The sequence below is a fragment of the Lissotriton helveticus genome, chromosome 4_1 (genome assembly GCF_964261635.1).
Source record: "Lissotriton helveticus chromosome 4_1, aLisHel1.1, whole genome shotgun sequence".
Lineage (NCBI taxonomy): Eukaryota > Metazoa > Chordata > Amphibia > Caudata > Salamandridae > Lissotriton > Lissotriton helveticus.
The window spans coordinates 1,508,099,001-1,508,118,395 of record NC_136063.1 but is presented as its reverse complement, the minus strand read 5'-3'; the positions used below and the strand labels follow the sequence as shown (position 1 = coordinate 1,508,118,395).

The following is a 19,395-nucleotide window of genomic DNA, read 5'->3' as shown; positions in this document are numbered from 1 at the left end:
TGAAAGCCTTACCTTGTTTACTTCTTACTTTGCACAGTGTAGGTTGTTGTTCACTTGTGTGTGCAGTCTTCTTGCTTTGTAAGGATAATGGCTAGTCGCAGGATTACTGCTCAGCAGGTTCTTGGTTTGCTTTTTGAGTCTTCCTCGGACCATGGTTCAGAGTCTGAGTCCGATTCGGACTCCCAGGAAGTGGCAGAAGATTCAGGCAGTGAGTTTTCTCTTTGCATGGAATCATCATCATCGGATGATGACTCTTCTTCTAGTGCTGATGAAGGGCCTATGGTACAGGAGGACATTGTGTTGCCGGTAGTGGGCCAAGAGGCACCTGTGCTGCTGCCTAGGGCCGCAAGGTTTCCTTTCTTTTTACGTCGGCAAGAGGCATGTGGGCTGGAGCCTGCACCCAAAAGGCTTCACATTGCTGTGGTGCGCAAAGGGGCATCTGGTGCTTTTCGTCTTCCTGCTCGTGTAGTGCAGCAAGAGGCATCTGGGGCTGTTAGGCTTCCCATTGGTGTAGAGCGGCAAGAGGCATCTGGGCCTGCTGGGTTTCCCGGTGGTGTAGTGCAGCAAGAAGCATCTCAGGCTGCTGGGCTTCCCGTTGGTGTAGTGCAGGAAGAGCCCTCTGGGGATGCTACGTCTTCTGTTGGTGTTGTGCAGCCAGAAGTATCTGTGGCTGTTAGGCTTCCCGTTGGAGAACAGCAGCAAGATGTTTCGGTGCTGCAGGCTGGGGTGGCTGCTCCCCCCGTTGATAGGGATGGCCTCTGGGTTCCCCCTGGCTTGGTGCAGCCGGCATTGCCAGAGTTCACTGGTGTTCCTGGGTGTAGAGTGAATACAGAGAATTTTCTGCCAATTAATTTTTTTCAGTTGTTTTTTGACGATGTGTTTTTGCAAAAGATTGTTGAGCAAACCAATTTATATGCAGAACAATATTTGAGGGCCAACAGTGCCAGCCTTAAGCCCTATTGTAGAGCAATCCGGTGGACTCCCACCAATGTTGAAGAGATGAAGAAGTTTCTGGGATTAACTTTTTTGATGGGCTTGATAAGGAAGTCATCAATTACTTCATATTGGTCCACTAGTCCCTTGATGGTAACAGCTGTATTTCCAGCAGTCATAAGTCGTGATCGGTATACGCTTCTTCTTCGGATGATGCATTTTGCTGATAATAGTTTAGCGTTGTCACGCGATCACCCTGATTGTGACCGTTTGTTTAAAATTCGGCCTGTCCTTGATCACTTTGTTGATCGTTTTTCTGAGATTTTTGTCCCTGGTAAAGAAATTGCAGTGGATGAGTCTTTGGTGTTGTTCAAGGGCCGCTTGGTTTTTAGGCAATACATTCCTAGTAAGAGGTCACGCTATGGAATCAAACTGTATATGCTGTGTGACAGTGAGACTGGATATGTCTACAATTTCAGGGTGTACACTGGTAAGGAGTCCCGCATTAACCCTCCCGGTTGTCCTTCTACTTTTGGAGTAACTGAGAAAATTGTGTGGGAACTAGGTAGAGGATTATTTAACAAAGGCCATCATTTATATGTAGATAACTTCTACACTGGTGTGCAGTTGTTCAAGGAGTTGGCCAAAGTGGGCACTGTTGCTTGTGGCACAATGCGCAGTAACCGTAAAGGTTTCCCAAAGGAACTTGTTTGCAAAAGGCTTGTGCGGGGACAGTCTACGGCATTGCGATGTGGGGAGCTTTTAGCTGTGAAGTATTCAGACAAGAGAGATGTGTACATGCTGACTACTATCCACGATGAAAGTACTGTACCTGTGCCTGTTTGGGGTCAGGGTGCTGAAGTGCGCAAACCTGTGTGCATTCTAGCTTACAATAAGTTCATGGGTGGTGTTGACAGAGTAGATCAGAGGTTGGAACCTTATGCTGCTCTTCGAAAGGCTTACGTTTGGTACAAGAAGTTGGCTATCCATCTGTTCCACTTGGCATCATTTAATGCTTTCGTTGTGTACCAGAAGTCTTGTTCTGGGACGAAGATGACTTTTCTTAAGTTTCAGGAGTCTATAATAGGCAGCCTTGTACTTGTGCAGCAGGCAAGTGTTCCTAGATTTGGAGTGGTGGAGGAAGTGGCTAGATTGCAAGATCGCCACTTTCCTGAATCTATTCCTTCCACTACTGCTAGAGACTTTCCGACTAGAAGATGCAGAGTCTGTTGGCGAAGAGGCGTGCGGAAGGAGTCTCGTATATACTGTCCTGACTGTCCTTCTAAGCCTGCATTGTGTATGACAGCTTGTTTTAAATCGTACCACACGCAAAAGAACTATTGGGAGTTTGATTGAGCTGTAAAGTGAATTGCTTGGTCTGCATTCTGTAAAACATTTTTAGTTTGTTTCAAGGATTGGCATTAGTGCAAAGTTTTTATTTTAAGAATTTGTGTTACCTGATTTGTAGGTATTTCCATTTGTTTAGTGTCATTTTCAAAAAAAGAATTCTAAATGTGTTTGTGGTGTGTGCCGGCTGGTGCTTGGCTGGCGGTGTGTGTGGAGTTGCGCTTGGCTGGCGGTGTGTGTGGAGTGGTGCTTGGCTGGCGGTGTGTGTGGAGTGGTGCTTGGCTGGCGGTGTGTGTGGAGTGGTGCTTGGCTGTCTGTGCACGGAGTGGTGCTTTGCTGGCGGTGTGTGTGGAGTGGCGCTTGGCTGGTGGTGTTCGTGGAGTGGTGCTTGGCTGGCGGTGTGTGTGGACTGGTGCTTGGCTGGCGGTGTGTGTGGAGTGGTGCTTGGCTGGCGGTGTGTGTGGAGTGGTGCTTGGCTGGCGGTGTGTGTGGAGTGGTGCTTGGCTGGCGGTGTGTGTGGAGTGCTGCTTGGCTGGCGGTGTGTGTGGAGTGGTGCTTGGCTGGCAGTGTGTGTGGAATGGTGCTTTGCTGGCAGTGTGTGTGGAATGGTGCTTGGCTGGCAGTGTGTGTGGAGTGGCGCTTGGCTGGTGGTGTTTGCGGAGTGGTACTTGGCTGGAGGGTGTGCGTGGAGCGGTGTTTAGCTGTCTGTGCACGGAGTGGTGCTTGGCTGGCGGTGTGCGTGGAGAGGCGCTTGGCTGGTGGTGTGCGCTGAGTGTTTGGCTGGCGGTGTGCATGGTCTGGTGCTTGGCTGGTGGTGTGGGTGGACTGGCGCTCGGCTGGCGGTGTGTGAGTAGTTACTTTCTGTTGGTCACTGCACACACTGCTTGTTGAGTGACACTCCACGCAGTCCATCAATTTGTGTAGTTCCAGTGTCAGAAATGTGGGCGTGTGAAAGTGATGGGCCCTTGAATGGCGCTGTTTGCTGGTGTGAGTGTTGAAATGTGATGGGTCCGCGGCTGGCGGTGTGAATGTTTTGAATGTGTCACACGTACGAAAGGTGTATGAATGGCCTGTAAAGAGGTTGGTGCCTTGACGTGGCTTTACAGCTCACGAGCTGTGAGTCAGTGGTTCAGTTTATCATACTTGCAATTATACACAGTGTATTTCATTTTTGTGAAATTACTTGCGTATACAATTGTATGTACTGAATCATCACTCACCCTCGTGCCAAATCCAACCAGTATGTGTGTGTGCTTGCGGATTAGATGGGTGTGCAGTAATAATTGTTTTTTTTCTCTTTCTGCATTAGGGTGTACCTTGTCCCTTATTGTGATTGTTGTAATGTGTTGCTTTTATTCCAGATGGTGTCAGTGGTCTTGTTTGTATCAGGTATGAAAGGTGCGTGAATGGCCTGTAAAACGGTTGGTGCCTTGTCGTGGCTTTACAGCTCACGAGTTGCGAGTCACTAGTTCGGTTTTTATGCATTTATTTATTGACAGAGCATTTCATTTTTTTGAAATATCTTGTTAATAAAATTTTATATACTGAACCATCACTCGCCCTCGTGCCAAATCCAACCTGTATGTGTGTGTCTTTGAGGAATAGATAGCCGTGCTTGATTGTTTGTCTTTTGAGTAACTCTGTTAAGGTGAGGTACCCTTTTACTCGGGAGAACAAGGGGAACGCTGGGTGGTAGGACATTTTTGCCGGCACGGCGATCCCACGGCAAAATTTTTGTAAAAGTGCTATTTTTACCTAATTAAGGTTTGCAAGGAGTTCTGGGTAGGAAAACATTGGGGGACCCACGCATGCCATACCTCCCTGGACTCCCCCGGGTGTCTAGTTCTCAGAACTGTTTGGGTTTGGTAGTTTCCAAAGATGCCTGCCAAGCCCCGGGCCAAAAGCTCAGGTGACCCCCTCAAAAAATAAGATTATTTGGCTAAAGGTAATGTTTTTGTCTCCACAGTATGAATTGGGCCTTTTCCTAAAGCAGCCACTATGCCTACCCACGCAAGTGAGGTACCATTTTTTTCGGGAGACCTGGGGGCACACTGGGTGGATGGAAATTTGTTGATCCACGCAGATTCCAGAACTTTCCCCCACAGAAATGTGAGGAAAATGTGGTTTTTTGGTCAAATTTTTTTGTTTGAAAGGGATTCTGGGTAACAAAACCTGGGGGTAGGCAGACGAGTCACCCCATCCTGAATTGCCCTGGGTGTCTAGTTTTCAGAAATGTATAGGTTTGCTAGGTTTCCCTAGGTGCTGGCAGAGCTACGGCGCAAAAACAAAAGGTAGTCTTTTTGTCCGAATCGTGCAAAATTTCACTGGGAAATTGAGGTGCGACCATGCTGCGTTTTGCGCTGTTTCATGTTGCAGCCACTATGCCTACCCACGCAAGTGAGGTACCATTTTTTTCGGGAGACCTGGGGGCACACTGGGTGGATGGAAATTTGTTGATCCACGCAGATTCCAGAACTTTCCCCCACAGAAATGTGAGGAAAATGTGGTTTTTTGGTCAAATTTTTTTGTTTGAAAGGGATTCTGGGTAACAAAACCTGGGGGTAGGCAGACGAGTCACCCCATCCTGAATTGCCCTGGGTGTCTAGTTTTCAGAAATGTATAGGTTTGCTAGGTTTCCCTAGGTGCTGGCAGAGCTACGGCGCAAAAACAAAAGGTAGTCTTTTTGTCCGAATCGTGCAAAATTTCACTGGGAAATTGAGGTGCGACCATGCTGCGTTTTGCGCTGTTTCATGTCGCAGCCACTATGCCTACCCACGCAAGTGAGGTACCATTTTTTTCGGGAGACCTGGGGGCACACTGGGTGGATGGAAATTTGTTGATCCACGCAGATTCCAGAACTTTCCACCACAGAAATGTGAGGAAAATGTGTTTTTTTGGTTAAATTGTTTTGTTTGAAAGGGATTCTGGGTGACAAAACCTGGGGGTAGGCAGACGAGTCACCCCATCCTGAATTGCCCTGGGTGTCTAGTTTTCAGAAATGTATAGGTTTGCTAGGTTTCCCTAGGTGCTGGCAGAGCTACGGCGCAAAAACAAAAGGTAGTCTTTTTGTCTGAATCGTGCTAAATTTCACTGGGAAATTGAGGTGCGACCATGCTGCGTTTTGCGCTGTTTCATGTCGCAGCCACTATGCCTACCCACGCAAGTGGGGTACCATTTTTTTCGGGAGACCTGGGGGCACGCTGGGTGGGTAGAAATTTGTTGATCCACGCAGATTCCAGAACTTTCCCCCACAGAAATGTGAGGAAAATGTGTTTTTTTGGTCAAATTTTTTTGTTTGAAAGGGATTCTGGGTAACAAAACCTGGGGGTAGGCAGACGAGTCACCCCATCCTGAATTGCCCTGGTTGTCTAGTTTTCAAAAATGTATAGGGTTGCTAGGTTTCCCTAGGTGCTGGCAGAGCTACGGCGCAAAAACAAAAGGTAGTCTTTTTGTCCGAATCGTGCTAAATTTCACTGGGAAATTGAGATGCGACCATGCTGCGTTTTGCGCGGTTTCATGTCGCAGCCACTATGCCTACCCACGCAAGTGAGGTACCATTTTTTTCGGGAGACCTAGGGGCACGCTGGGTGGGTGCAAATTTGTTGATCCACGCAGATTCCAGAACTTTCCACCACAGAAATGTGAGGAAAATGTGTTTTTTTGGTCAAATATTTATGTTTGCAAGGGATTCTGGGTAACAAAACCTGGGGGTAGGCAGACGAGTCACCCCATCCTGAATTGCCCTGGGTGTCTAGTTTTCAAAAATGTATAGGTTTGCTAGGTTTCCCTAGGTGCTGGTTGAGCTACGGCTCAAAAACAAAAGGTAGTCTCTTTGTCCAAAGAGCTTAAGATTTCACTGGGAAATTGAGGAGCGACCACGTTGCATTTTGTGCCGTTTCCCGTGGTAGGCACAAGGCCGACCCACACAAGTGAGGTACCATTTTTTTCGGGAGACCTGGGGGCACGCTGGGTGGGTGGAAATTTGTTGATCCACGCAGATTCCAGAACTTTCCACCACAGAAATGTGAGGAAAATGTGTTTTTTTTTTCAAAATCTGAGCTTTGCAAGGGATTCTGGGTAACAAAACCTGGTGGTAGGCAGTCGAGTCATCCCATCCTGAATTCCCCTGGGTGTCTACTTTTCAAAAATGTATAGGTTTGCTAGGTTTCCCTAGGTGCCGGAAGAACTAGGGTGCAAAAACTACAGGTAGGCACTTTGCCAAAAAAGGGTCAATTTGTAACTGCAAAATTTAGGTGTGACCACGTTGCATTTTGCGCCGTTTCCTGTCGCAGGCACAAGGCCGACCCACACAAGTGAGGTACCGTTTTTATCGGGACACTTGGGGTAATTCAGATTTGTAAATCAACTGTTATTACCAATTGAGCTTTCTTGCATTTCTCCCTTTGAATGAAAGATATTGTGTAGAAAAAAAAACTTTATGAAAAATGACCAATAATTCTCATGCTAGTATGAGTATTCCCAACTTTGAAAATGTGCAATTATATACTGTTTCTGAACTCTATAATTTGTACCCAATTCATACATACATAGGTGTCTTTCATGCAGATTATTCCATGTGTACATTTTCCAAGACAAAGTGCACTATACCCAGTAAATGAAAAAAAAACATTGCAAGTTGCTGCTCAGTTTTTGGATCTGGGTTCGTCGGGTTCTTGGTGAAACTACAAGTCCCATATATCCCCACAACCAGGAAGGTCTAACGGATGTAACGGTATATTGCTTTCCAAGAGCTGTCAAAATTAGAGAAAGTTATAGGTGAAAACGTTGAGACAAAAGGCCGTTGTTTTCAACAAATTTTCAAATATTCCAATATCTAACTGTTAGTTTCTATAACGAACCCTTCATGGATTTGGACAAATGACCCCTTTCTGAATTCAGAATTTTGTCTATTTTTCGGAAATGTAAAGCTTTCCAGGATCCATTATTGCTTTCAAACTCATTTCTACCATTAACTGGAAGGAGGTGGAAAGCTCTAAAAATAGCAAAAATAGGCTATGTCCCAGAAAAATGCCAAAACTGAGTGAAAAATTTCGGTTCTCTGACAAAACACTGTCATTCCCTAAAAGCTGAGAAAATGGAGAATTCAGCCCCACAAACCCTTTTTTGATACCATATTCAGGGAAAAAGCCAGAGGCTTTCATTTGCAGCCCGTTTTTCCCATTTTTCTGAAAAAAACAAAAAAAACACTATATTTTGGTTAATTTCTGGGACCCCTCCAAGGGAATCCACAAACCCTGGGCGCCTTTAGAATCCCCATGATGTTGGAAGAAAAGGACGCAAATTTGGCGCGGATCCCTTATGTGGTCAAAAAGTTACAAGGGCCTAAGCGCGCACTACCCCAAAACACCAAAAAAAGCCTTAGCACAGGAGGGGGAAAAGGCCTAGCAGCGAAGGGGTTAAACTATTGAAGTGGTCAGAGAAGTGTAAAGAGAGTTTGCCAACCTAGTTGTGATATGCTTTGTAGTTGAAGTTACCGAATAGTAGGAGTTTTGCATGATCGATTAAAAAGGGGGAGATTTATTCCTAAAATATTTGAGGGAAGTACTGCATATAGTCAGGAGGTCTAGAAGTGAGAAAGCAGATGACGGGAGAGGTTAGAGACTTTAATTTGATTACGAGGCTGCCAACTGGCAGGGTGGTTTACGAGGTGAGCCTGAAGAACCTGAGTTGTTTCTTGATAACGGCAGCAATGCGGCCTGCAGTTTTTCCAGTCTTGCAGTTAGTTTGTAGGAGATATTAGTCTTCAGGGAGAGTCGCAATGATGTCAAGGTAGGATTCTTGAGTGAGCCATGTTTCGGTCATTAAAAGGATATCTTGTGAGTCAGAATCCTGTAAGTGAATGATCTCAGTTTGATGTTTCACCAAGGACCCGGTGTTAAGGTATGAGAACTATAACTGGCCAGGTTTTGAACCATGAGTGGTCTGAGTGGGATGCTTAGTTCTGCTGCTGGAAGGAGGGTAATCCGTCCCGTTAGTATGGTGGTGGTGTGATTGGCAAGGCCTCATGAATTTTTTGCAGGAGTAAGGGGTCTAATTTGTAGCATATTGAGGGGAGATTTTTGATTTAATCCGTGGAGTAGGTGATGTTTTGGGCATTGTGGCTGGCCCTGGTAGGATGCGGGTGGGTACCGATGGGCTTGCATTTGGATGCCACTCACTGCCACATCCACTGTGCGTTCGTGTCCTGTCTGCCATTAAGGGGACTGGGCGAGGTTAGATTGCTCCACCCACCTAAACCCCTTGTACACCTACAGGAGCACGGGGCAAAGACCAAGAGGAGTGGAATGGAGTCTAAGAATGCGTGATAGCCTAACATACGTGCCCAAGTGTGGCAAGGCAGCTCTAAGGAATGCAAGCTGTTTTCTTTGCAGCATTGTTTAAAAGTAACAGAAACAGCAAACTGTGGAAGAGTGGTGCAGCACAGACCACTGCCACCAAGTATTGAAACAGACGAACCACACAAAATACCCTAGGCCTTTGAAATACAAAACTACAACCTCACTATTTGAAGTTAAAGGTCTACAGTAATTCACACCCCTCCTCTAAGGTATCTTCCCCCTTCATAACAACTTAATACATCAATATAGTGTATGATCAATAGCTGGTCAAATGTAACCAAGAACTCTAAAACCCTTCTGTCTTCCTTACATCTATTAACCTATTAGCCCATTAAACTTCCAATCTAACCTTAAACTTCTTGTCTCATCTTAGACATGAACTTGACTAGCCATTCCCTTTCAGCTTGAACTGCCTCTGACAACAAAGATAAACTTTGGTAAACCATGGCAACTTCTCTGCAGACCCCCACTCTGAAAAAGTGGGAGAAGGCGAAGATAACATAGCTCCCTCCCTCCTTTTTCTCCCCCCTGCAACTCACACTCGATGGGCTGCCCATTTAACTAATGTTCAGCATCTTTACCAGGACCAGCTTAATCTATAACAAGTAAAGCTCCATACCAATAAATGACAAACGCACTCCATCTGCGTGTCTGAATGCTCTATCCTACCTACTCAGAGATCCCTGCTGAAAAGGTGCATTTCCTTGTTCAGCTTCCCTTTGCTCTGTCTATAGCTGAGGGCCTTACACCCCCCTCCACACTTTCCTGGGAACAAACTCTGTCCATATCAAGTGGCAGCCAGCCCATAACCTGTGGATCTCCCTCGAATCAAACTTTATGCATTTTATCAGCGCTAAACCCTTCTGCACTCCTAAGTCATTCTCATCTAAGTGAATCAATAATATATCAGGCGTGTGCCCCTCGTTATGAGCCTGTTCAGACAAGTGAGTAGCTCACCACATCTCCTGCCCCCCCTTGCCATACCACTTGATAGCATGCATGCTGATTTTGAAACCCAAATTAGGCCCCTGGCATGAAGGTCTTGTGTGCCTTTCGGCCCACTTAATGAAGGAATGACCCATAATCCATATCTTCAAAACTGCATCTAGAGGCCCGGGAACGGAACCTGCAATAGAAACAAAAGTTGGCAACCTGCACAAACACTTAGCAAGACCCTTCCCACCCACTAACATATCATCCTAAAACAACTAGATTGCCACCTACCCTCATCCATTATACACTCTTGCTCCCAACCCTGTCTATCAGCCTCTGTATCCATACCTATCTGAAAAGAGTGAGTGCCATAGCTGTGTGCATCTACGCAAATCATCTCTAGCACCTTGCGCACCAGCAATTGGTAAATGGAACCAGAGTACCGTCCTCATAATGAAAAAAAATTCCCCTCCCGACATTGTGCTTTGCCTTATGGCCATCCCGCACCAACTCAGGTAAAAGCTGGAAACTGGGTATTCCCTGGAAAATATGCTCCTACCCCAACACCTTTGGTCCATCTTAGGCTTGTATAGCTATATTCTGAGACCTTCTGGCCCCTGACTGACCTCCTCCCATATAAACCCTCTACATCCCCAACAGGTTTGAGATCCCGAAAGCATCAAACAACATCCATGACATAAGTGTTTAAAATGACGCCAATTAGCTACCTGATGTGCAATCCTCTGGAAAGGACCCTCCTCACCTTTCAGATAATGTCCAATGTCAGGGGTTTCCTCTAGGGCCTGCGACAGTCTACCTCCCTGACCCAGCCTCTTAGGATTCTCTTACCAAGCTCTCCCGCTGACTGCGCATAAACCCATAACAGCTTACTCATGAAAGCTATGCCCGCCAATTTGCCTGTGATAGTCACCTTTGATGTTGCTTTTCTATGAGTGACGTGAATTGCATGACGTTATCCTACCTCGCCATCCTATTGCTTCATGGCTCCGCCAACAAGAAATTCAGACCCGGCTTGTGCATAAGCTGCCCTTGTTGATACCACCAGAGAACAAGCTATCAGCTGAAGCATCCTTTCTCTCGTATAGACCAAAGTTCCTTTAGCATCCGAGTCCAAACTCTGTTCGCTTCCGTGGCCAGCCCGTGGATTTTCTCCCACTGCAAATGAGGCAAAGCATCCTTAGTGTCACTGTCCATATCTGGCACATGTTGAGCTCTAAAAATTATGTCAAGCTGTAGATATTTTAAAACAAAGAACCTCAGCACTTTCAACAGCTGGGCGTTCCTCGCTGACTGTCTATTAACAACCTGCACTACTGACATGTTGTCTACTTTGTAAATAACCTTCTTGTGTGACAGCTAATCACCCATAGTGTTAGTGCTGCAATCAGATGGAAAGGCCGGAAGGGTACGAAATGCCCTGCAAAATCGTACCTGGGACCACCGTCGATAACGGCTTGAGGGGCCGTCGCTTCGCCACTCTGTCTTGTTGTCAAGTTCCACTCTGTCGGCAGTGGTGCTGCTGCGCACCTATGTCCTGCAAAACACTAAAGGCATATCTTTAGATTCCTCTCCAATATATGCTCCACTTTCGATATGGGCCTCATCATCCGCCCAGCTTTACAAACATTTGCCTGACTGCACAGACATCTCCGAAACCAACTACCATAAGGGGGCCGTACCTTGCCCTCCCTACCATTTCACTGATGCAGGACAAACTGTCCTCTGCATTCCAAAGCTGGCGGTTGTTCCCAAACCTTCCACGTGGTGTACTGCAGAGGCCACACTAGACCTTCGTGGGACAGTGTTGCCGATGTCCCTTGCTGACGCCCAACTAGCCGCCCAGGCCGTGCATTCTCTTCTCCTCAGGGCCAATGAGCTGTAGAAAGCTCATCTGAGTTAGCCCTCCCCCCTCCGGCATTGACCTGGCCACGAGCTTGGACGAATGGGATCTGGTGCAGTGGTAAAAAGGCAAAATCCATGGCTGTGACCCCCGCTGCCTTCCTAATTGGGTGATCGCTGGGATGCGACGCCTTCTCAGCCAACAAGTTGAGGTGCCGTACCGTCATGAGGAGCTTCACAGCATGCGCCTCCAGCTCTTCTTAGGATACACCAATCACCTACATTTCAGTAAGTACCCTGTGGATGGAATTACACTACATTAAACTGCAAAGCCAGGACAATCACTAACTCTAACTCTGTAAAAAAAAGATAGAGCTAGCAGCCACGATATCACCTGACAAAATGGGGGCTGGTGTACAAAATGTCTGGCTATATACTCCAGGGCGATGAAAGTAGCCCAAACCCTGAGCAGTGGGCCTATTGCTCCACTTCCCCAAAATAGCTGGGGGCAAACCTCCCTCTGATTGGCTGACCTCCAAAATCCCCCTTCAAAGTGCACAAGTACAGCAAGGCAGCTCTAAGAAATGCAAGCAGTTTTCTCAGCAGCATTATTTTAAAAGCAGCAACAAATTAATTCTTAGCAAGTTTTAAAAATATAGCGTTGTACTTGTATCAAGCGCTGCGCATCTGTGACCTGTCTGCTATTAAGTAGAATGGGAGAGGTGAGATAGCCCCGCCTTCCTAAAACCATCTTGCACTGACCGGAGCTCAGGGGCAATAAGGAAGGGAAGTGGAATGGAGTCTCAGAATGCGATATGGCTTAACATAAAGTGCAGGAATGTGGTAAGGAAGCTCTGAGCAGTTTTTTTTTAGCAATATTATTTTGAAAGAGGCAGCATCGACAAATTCAAAGTGCGCAAGTGCGGCGAGGCAGCTCTAAGCAATGCAAGCAGTTTCTTTAGCAGTGTTATGTTAAAAGCATCATAGGGGCGTGGCTAAGCGCCCGTGACGGATGGCAGCAGCGGGGTGAGGCTCCGTCTCCATCGGAGGATTTCGGCGGTTCCAGCCCCTCTTCACCGCAATGCTTACTCACATATGGCAGCGGACCCCTTCTGGCGCCTGTTCCACCGCACGCTGAGCACCGGCTCCTCTTCCCGGCAAGGCGGGCTCCGTTTTTCTTCGGTCGCGGCTCCACCAATGCCGCGGCCGCCATTTTGATGCTTCAGCCGGCGCTTGCCGAGGAGCGCGCCTGACACGTCGTTACCAGCAATACAGTGCGCAGCCCATGGCGACATCCCATAATTACAGGAAATGATGGCGCTTCCTAACTACATGGCCAGGTGACTCTCTTTTTTTCCGAAATTATCTTTTTTTTCATTTTTATTCGAACTTCAACATTTTCCTCAGCTTTGGTGGCCATTTTGCATATTTCATTGCTTAATTCAATTGCCACTTATGCTATTTATCACATATTGATCGGACTGCGGCAACTTCTTCTCATTTGCTCCTCACTTGGGTTGGACTTCACCCCAGTTCCTCCTGTCATTGCCTCTGCTGGGTTTTCCTCCTTCTTGCGCAGTGTATTGGCTCTACCCATTACTGGAGATTTCTTTTACTGTCGCTTTCATGGCGGAGGGTCCAGGCAAAACTCCTAAACGCAACTTTGTTAAAAACTCAAAGCTATTCACTGCGTTGGCTCAATTAGAAGCCACTGCAGGTACCTCCAGTTGCGACCCCTCTCTCAACATGGACGCCCTCCCCCAGCCTGGAGCGAAAACCACTCCTAAGAGGGTGAAACACAATCCCCCATCGCCCCCAAAATCACCGACTGCTATTTCCATGGAACTCCTTCTTGAGGAAATACGAGCATTGCGTCCATTTATGGAGGAGACTAACTCAAAGCTGCAAGTTCTAACTGACAATTGGTCGTTAATGGATTCCAGAGTCTCTCACGTGGAAAAGGCTGTATCTTCTCTCCAGGAAGCCGCTATCAAATCAGTACATATGGATGGGAGACTTTCCACTCTCCAGAAGCAGGTGGAAGACCTTGAAAACAGGAATAGGCGCAATAACCTGCGTCTTTACGGCCTGAAGGAAGGTTGCGAGGGGAATGACGCCATTGCCTTCTTCAAATCCTTCTTGCCCAAGCTCCTCCATCTTCCTGAAGGTACTTCTCTTAACATTCAGCGCGCACACAGGCTTGGTAGAGCACCTTCCAATGCTTCTCCCGCGACAAAACCAAGAGGCGTCATCATGTACTTTCTTGAGTATACTGATCTGCTGAAGGTGCTTTTTGCGGCTAAAGCAATACCTCACTTGAAATGGTCGGACTCCACCTTGTTTATTGCTCAAGATTACGCCAAAGCTACTGCATCTCGTCGCAAAGAATTTCTCGACATGAGACCAGAACTGCGGTCCATTGGCGCCAAGTATGGACTCTTTCATCCCTGTTTATTCAAAGTTACTTATAATAACAAGACTATGACTTTTGAAGATCCTCTTCGACTACGCAGCTTCCTTAATTCCTGCGGTCCGGCTAATATGGAATTTTCTGGCCCTTCTTCTTCTTCCTTCCCGCCATGACTTTGTTGCTAACATTTCCGGTCTTCTTTGCTGTTTATGATATTTTGTTGTTTCTCTAACGTGATGATATTTCTTCCACAGGTTCCCCAGTTACTATATGGCTCTGTTGATCTCAGTTTGTGTTGGTCTATTCTTGTTTTCCGACTGTTTAGACTACCGTTTTTCTTCTGTTATTTAGCCGTTTGCTTGTTTTAATCTCAATGTTTTCTTTTTCTCACAGATCATCTCATTGTGTGCCGTCGTGTCTCTCCGATGGGACGTCCCGTGACCCCGTCTGCTTGTCCTCCGTTGGTTGGCCTTTCCCCCCTCCTTACGTCTCTCGGTTCCACCCCTTCCCTTCTGTTTCCTGTTCTTGAACATCCATCCCCCATCATTTATTGTAAGTACTACCCCATGTTTTTCTTACCGCAGTTTTTTCTCTCATGCTTTACCCTTTTAGTACTTCTCTGCCTATTTTCTTCTGTATACTTTCCTATCTTCATTCCTTTTTTCATTCTTTTCCTTTTTGAATTTTTTGAGGCTTACCTTCACCTTTCCTCTGTGCTTTCCCTTTTCTTATTTTCTTAATGTCAGTTCGTATTGTCTCTTGGAACGTTAAAGGTTTGCATTCGCCTATTAAGAGGCAAAAGATACTTTCTCACCTAGCTAAATTCAATGTTGACATTGCCTTTTTACAGGAAACCCATTTACCCAATAATGAGGCTGCTAAACTCCAAAGAGGTTGGGTGGGTACGGTTTTTTCTGCCCCTGGTGATGGCAAGAGAAATGGTGTTGTCTTGTTAATTCGTAAATCTTTTACTCATTCAGTGTTACACTCTGACTTTGATCCTGAGTGCAGGTGGTTATTTGTCAAATTATCCTCTAAAGGTGTCCCTTTCTCCTTGCTTAATGTGTATGCACCCACAGGTGGGGATCCTATTTTTTGGAAGGCGTTTGCTTCCCGTATCACCGATTGCATGGATGACAATTTCATTTTTGCAGGTGACTGTAACCTGCCATTAGACCCCTTTTTGGATAGACGCTCCAAATCTTCATTTGTTCCTAATAAATCACATAAACTTTTTGCCCACGCCATTTCCCAACACAAATTAATTGATGCGTGGCGACTTTGTCATCCAACCGACGAAGAGTTTACATTTTATTCCCCGGTTCATCATTCCCAATCCCGTATTGATTATGTGTTTCTTTCCCACCATCTCTCCCAATCCCTCACCCAAGCGGAGATAGGTCCTATAGTTTTTTCTGATCACGCTCCTGTCCTTATCAACACTGATTTTTTACCGAAATCCAGTGGTCCTAAAAGGTGGCGCTTTAACAACTCCCTCCTCACTGATCCCAAATTTACCACCTCCTTTACTGAATTTACTAATGAATTTTTTGTTATTAATGAGACCCCATCTATGCCTGCTCACGTTGTCTGGGACGCTTTCAAGGCAGCTGCCAGAGATTTTACTCTCAGACATGTGGCGGCAAAACGTAAAATAGCTCGTCAGCGCACTAACGATCTGCTGTCTCAAATTAAACTCCTAGAGCATTCCTACTATACCTCTCATACTTCGGAAACTCTGACAACTCTCGTTACTGCAAAAATGAATTATAATAAACAATCCACTGATGATGCTTCCCTGTACTTACTGAAATCTAGCTCAAAATTTTATGGTGGGAAAAATAAGGCGGGGAAAATTCTCGCTAATTATTTGAAAGTCAAACAAAATAAGTTAAATGTGGAGTCTGTTTTTGATATCAATTCGGTATTGCAACATAAAGATGCTGACATCCTGGAGGTATTTTCACACTTCTACTCTGCACTTTATTCTTCCGGCACTCAACCCTCTGCTCACTCTATTTCCTCTTTCTTATCCAGCATCCACCCTCCTTCCACCTTTCCTGTTGATTTGACCTCCCTTGAAGTTCCCCTTACCATTCCCGAACTCCGCACTGCACTTCACTCACTTAAAAAGGATAAAGCCCCCGGCCCAGATGGCTTCACCGTCGAATTTTACCAACACTTTGCAAACCTTCTTTTACCCAAACTTTTCCACCTTCTTAACTCTTTCAAGACTGGTGATGCCTCCTCAGGTACTTTCTCAGATGCTTACATATGCATCATACCGAAGGAAGGTAAGGATCATCAACATTGCAAGAATTATAGACCGATTTCCCTTGTCAACATTGATTATAAAATATACGCTAAATCTTTGGCCATTAGACTTGATCCTTTTCTTCCAGATCTCCTTGGTCCTGAACAGTCGGGCTTTGTTAAGGGTCGTTTTATCTCCGACAACACCAGGCTCCTTTTCAATGTCTTATCTAAATCCTCACGCTTCAATGGTTCCCTAGCTGCTATTGCCCTAGACGCCGAGAAGGCGTTCGATAGAGTAGAATGGTCCTTCCTTTTTTCCGTGTTAAAATGGTTTGGATTCGGCCCTAACTTCATCTCCCTTATTTCCCTCCTTTATGCCAATCCTAGAGCAGCGGTATGTGCCAATGGTCTCATTTCTTCATTTTTCTGTCTCGGTAGGGGAGTTAGACAAGGCTGTCCTCTTTCCCCATTTCTTTTTAACCTAGCCCTGGAACCTTTCTTATCCAGAATACGTCAAAATCCGACCATTCATGCTTCCCTTTTGCTCAATCACAGATTAAACTTGCTGCCTATGCAGATGACATTTTGCTCTTTTTATCGAATCCGTCGGTTTCCATCCCCGCTTTCCTCGCTGAAGTCCACACTTATTCCCGTCTTTCCGGTTATAAGCTCAATAGTGACAAATGCGAAATCCTGCCTCTCACCAAATTCACCTTTAAACCCGATTTTGCTGCATCCACATTCACTTGGAGCCCGACTCACATCAAATATCTCGGTTTGTATATTACTCCTTCTGTCCCAGATACTATTTCACTCTGCCTTACTAAATGTTCTCAAAAATTATCTGACCTTACTTCTAGGTGGCATCCCCTATACCTTTCTTGGTGGGGACGTCTCGACACTATTAAAATGATGCTCTCACCAATTATCCTCTACACCATTTCTAATTTACCGATTTCCATTCCTGCCAAATTTTTCACTAAAATAAATTCCATACTCTCTGTATTTTTATGGTCTGGTAAGAGACCACGTATGTCCCTATCGCGTCTCCGCCTCCCCAAATCGGAGGGTGGGGTTAATTTCCCTAATTTCCCCGCTTATCATAAAGCTTTCCTTCTGAAACAGGCAGCCGTTTGGCTTACAGACCCTGCAGACCCCCTTCCTCTATGGGCTAACCTTGAGCGTCTTTCTCTTTCTCCCTTTACCTTTGCTGAGTACTTATCCTTCTCGCGCAAGCCCCAATTTCTGTCCACTCCAATTCATAAACACACCGCGACACTACTTTTGGCCAAGACTCCGACCCCTCCCTCTTCTATTAAAGAACTTCTAGCTACTACAATATGGTATAACAATAGCATTCTTATCAAATCGAAACCCATTTATTGGAAAACTTGGCGGCAACGTGGTTTAATCTGGGTCTCCCAACTTTTCACGGGATCTGCCTTCACCCCTTTTCCAGTTCTTCGTCAACTCTTCTCCCTCCCTGCCTCCTTCGTCCATAAATACGCCATACTCAAAATTGCAGTTATGTCTGCCTATGACTCTCTCTCTAATTCTATTTCGACTACATCCCATATCACTCCCATTTCTTCTCTGCATACTCAACTACGCTCTCACCCATCAGCATCCTCCATTTACCATTCCTTTTATGATCCACCATCGCCTAGGCCCAAATCCAGCATTGAGGAGCAATGGGAATCTGATCTTGATATCTCGTGGCCCACATCCCTGTGGGACAAAATATGGACTAAAATACGCAAGTCTTCCAGGGCGGCTTCTCTCACGCAAACCCTTTTTTTCCTTTACAACCGCCTTCTTTACACACCATCTCTCCTCCACAAACGTTTTCCCCTGACCTCTGATCTCTGCTGGACTTGCTCTAACCCCAATGCCACACTTTTTCATATGCTTTTCACATGTCCTTCTACGCATGCTTTCTGGACTAAAGTCTGGAACCAAATCAACTCTATCTTTCATACCTCCATCCCCTTTTCTATCACTGACATTTTCCTTGGTTCACTTTCCTCTTCTTGGATTGATGTTGATGCAAATGTTCATATTGTTGATTTATTGTTGGCTGTTGCTTTCCAGCAAATCACTGTTAACTGGAAAGACTCCAAGGGCATTACTTTTAAAGCTTGGTGGTTTAATGTATGTTACAACCATAGACTAGATACTGCATTTGTTTACCCTACCTCCCTAGCTCCGAAAAGACTTGCAATGTGGCTCCCCGTTACCCTTTACCTAGATGCATGTGCCCAACGCTCCGTTCACATATCCCCAGTTCAACAAGAAGTTTCAAAACCTCCTTGAATAACCTTTTGTTCCTTTTTCTTCATTAATGATTATTTATTTGCATTTTAGTGCATTGCCTCTAATGTTATGTAGATTTAATGATTGTAATTTTACAGTTTTTAGCCTCATGATTATCTCTCTGTATCAATCTCCTCCCCTTCCTCCCTTTCCCTTTTATCCTTCCCCTTATTTTATTTCACTCTACCTCCTATAATGCTCTCAGTTATTATTCATAACATTCTTATAGTTTTTCTCTTTGTATACTATGTTGCAATTATTCAATTATTTTAATAAAATTTTCTTTGAACTAAAAAAAAAAAATGTTAAAAGCATCATCAGATTCATTCTTAGCAAGTAGCAATCCTACTTGTATTAAGCCAGGTTCTAATTGACCTACAGCAAACTTAGCTCAGATCTCTAATATTCAGGTTTTGCCTAAATCTTTTCATCACCCTAATATGCTTAATGTAGTTTGTCTAACACACTTGCACTCTAGACATTTTGTTAGTCTAATTTACGATTATTGCAGATCTTGCATTGGTCTTAACAAAAAAGTCTTTGGTTGATTTGCGCAGATGAGAATACAGCAACATTTGAAGGGCAATTAGGCATTGCTAGCAGGGTAATGTGTATCACCTCTTTTTTCATTGATTATGAGATTTTATAAAACTTTTCCTCCAGAAATATTCATTGCAAACATGACCATATCATATGAGTCCGATCTCCCTTTAGCTGATTTTCTAAACCTGGACATGTTGCTTTAACACAAACTCCTATTTAATGCAGAAATCTGGAGTTTATTTTATTTTATTAATTTGATAAGTTTTATGGAGCACTAACAAGACCCAAAGGGGTATCAGAGCGCTGTACAAAGTTGGCACCAGCAAGTATACAAAACAAAAACAAAGTAAGTGAAAAAACAACCTGTGGGAAAACATTCAAAAATAAAGAAGTATTGTGTCTCAGAGGTGCCATAGAGCGCTCCAAGGAAAACATCATACA

The 19,395-nt window shown here is 45.2% G+C and overlaps 1 long non-coding RNA gene across 1 annotated transcript in view; it reads left to right on the top strand.

Annotated features, from left to right (window-relative positions):
• Positions 1 to 19,395, top strand: part of LOC144827573 (uncharacterized) — a 540,892-nt gene that overhangs the window by 82,574 nt on the left and 438,923 nt on the right. The window contains exon 2 of the long non-coding RNA XR_013610251.1: positions 14,236 to 14,394. This is a non-coding gene — a long non-coding RNA (uncharacterized LOC144827573). The remainder of the gene's footprint in view (positions 1 to 14,235; positions 14,395 to 19,395) is intronic.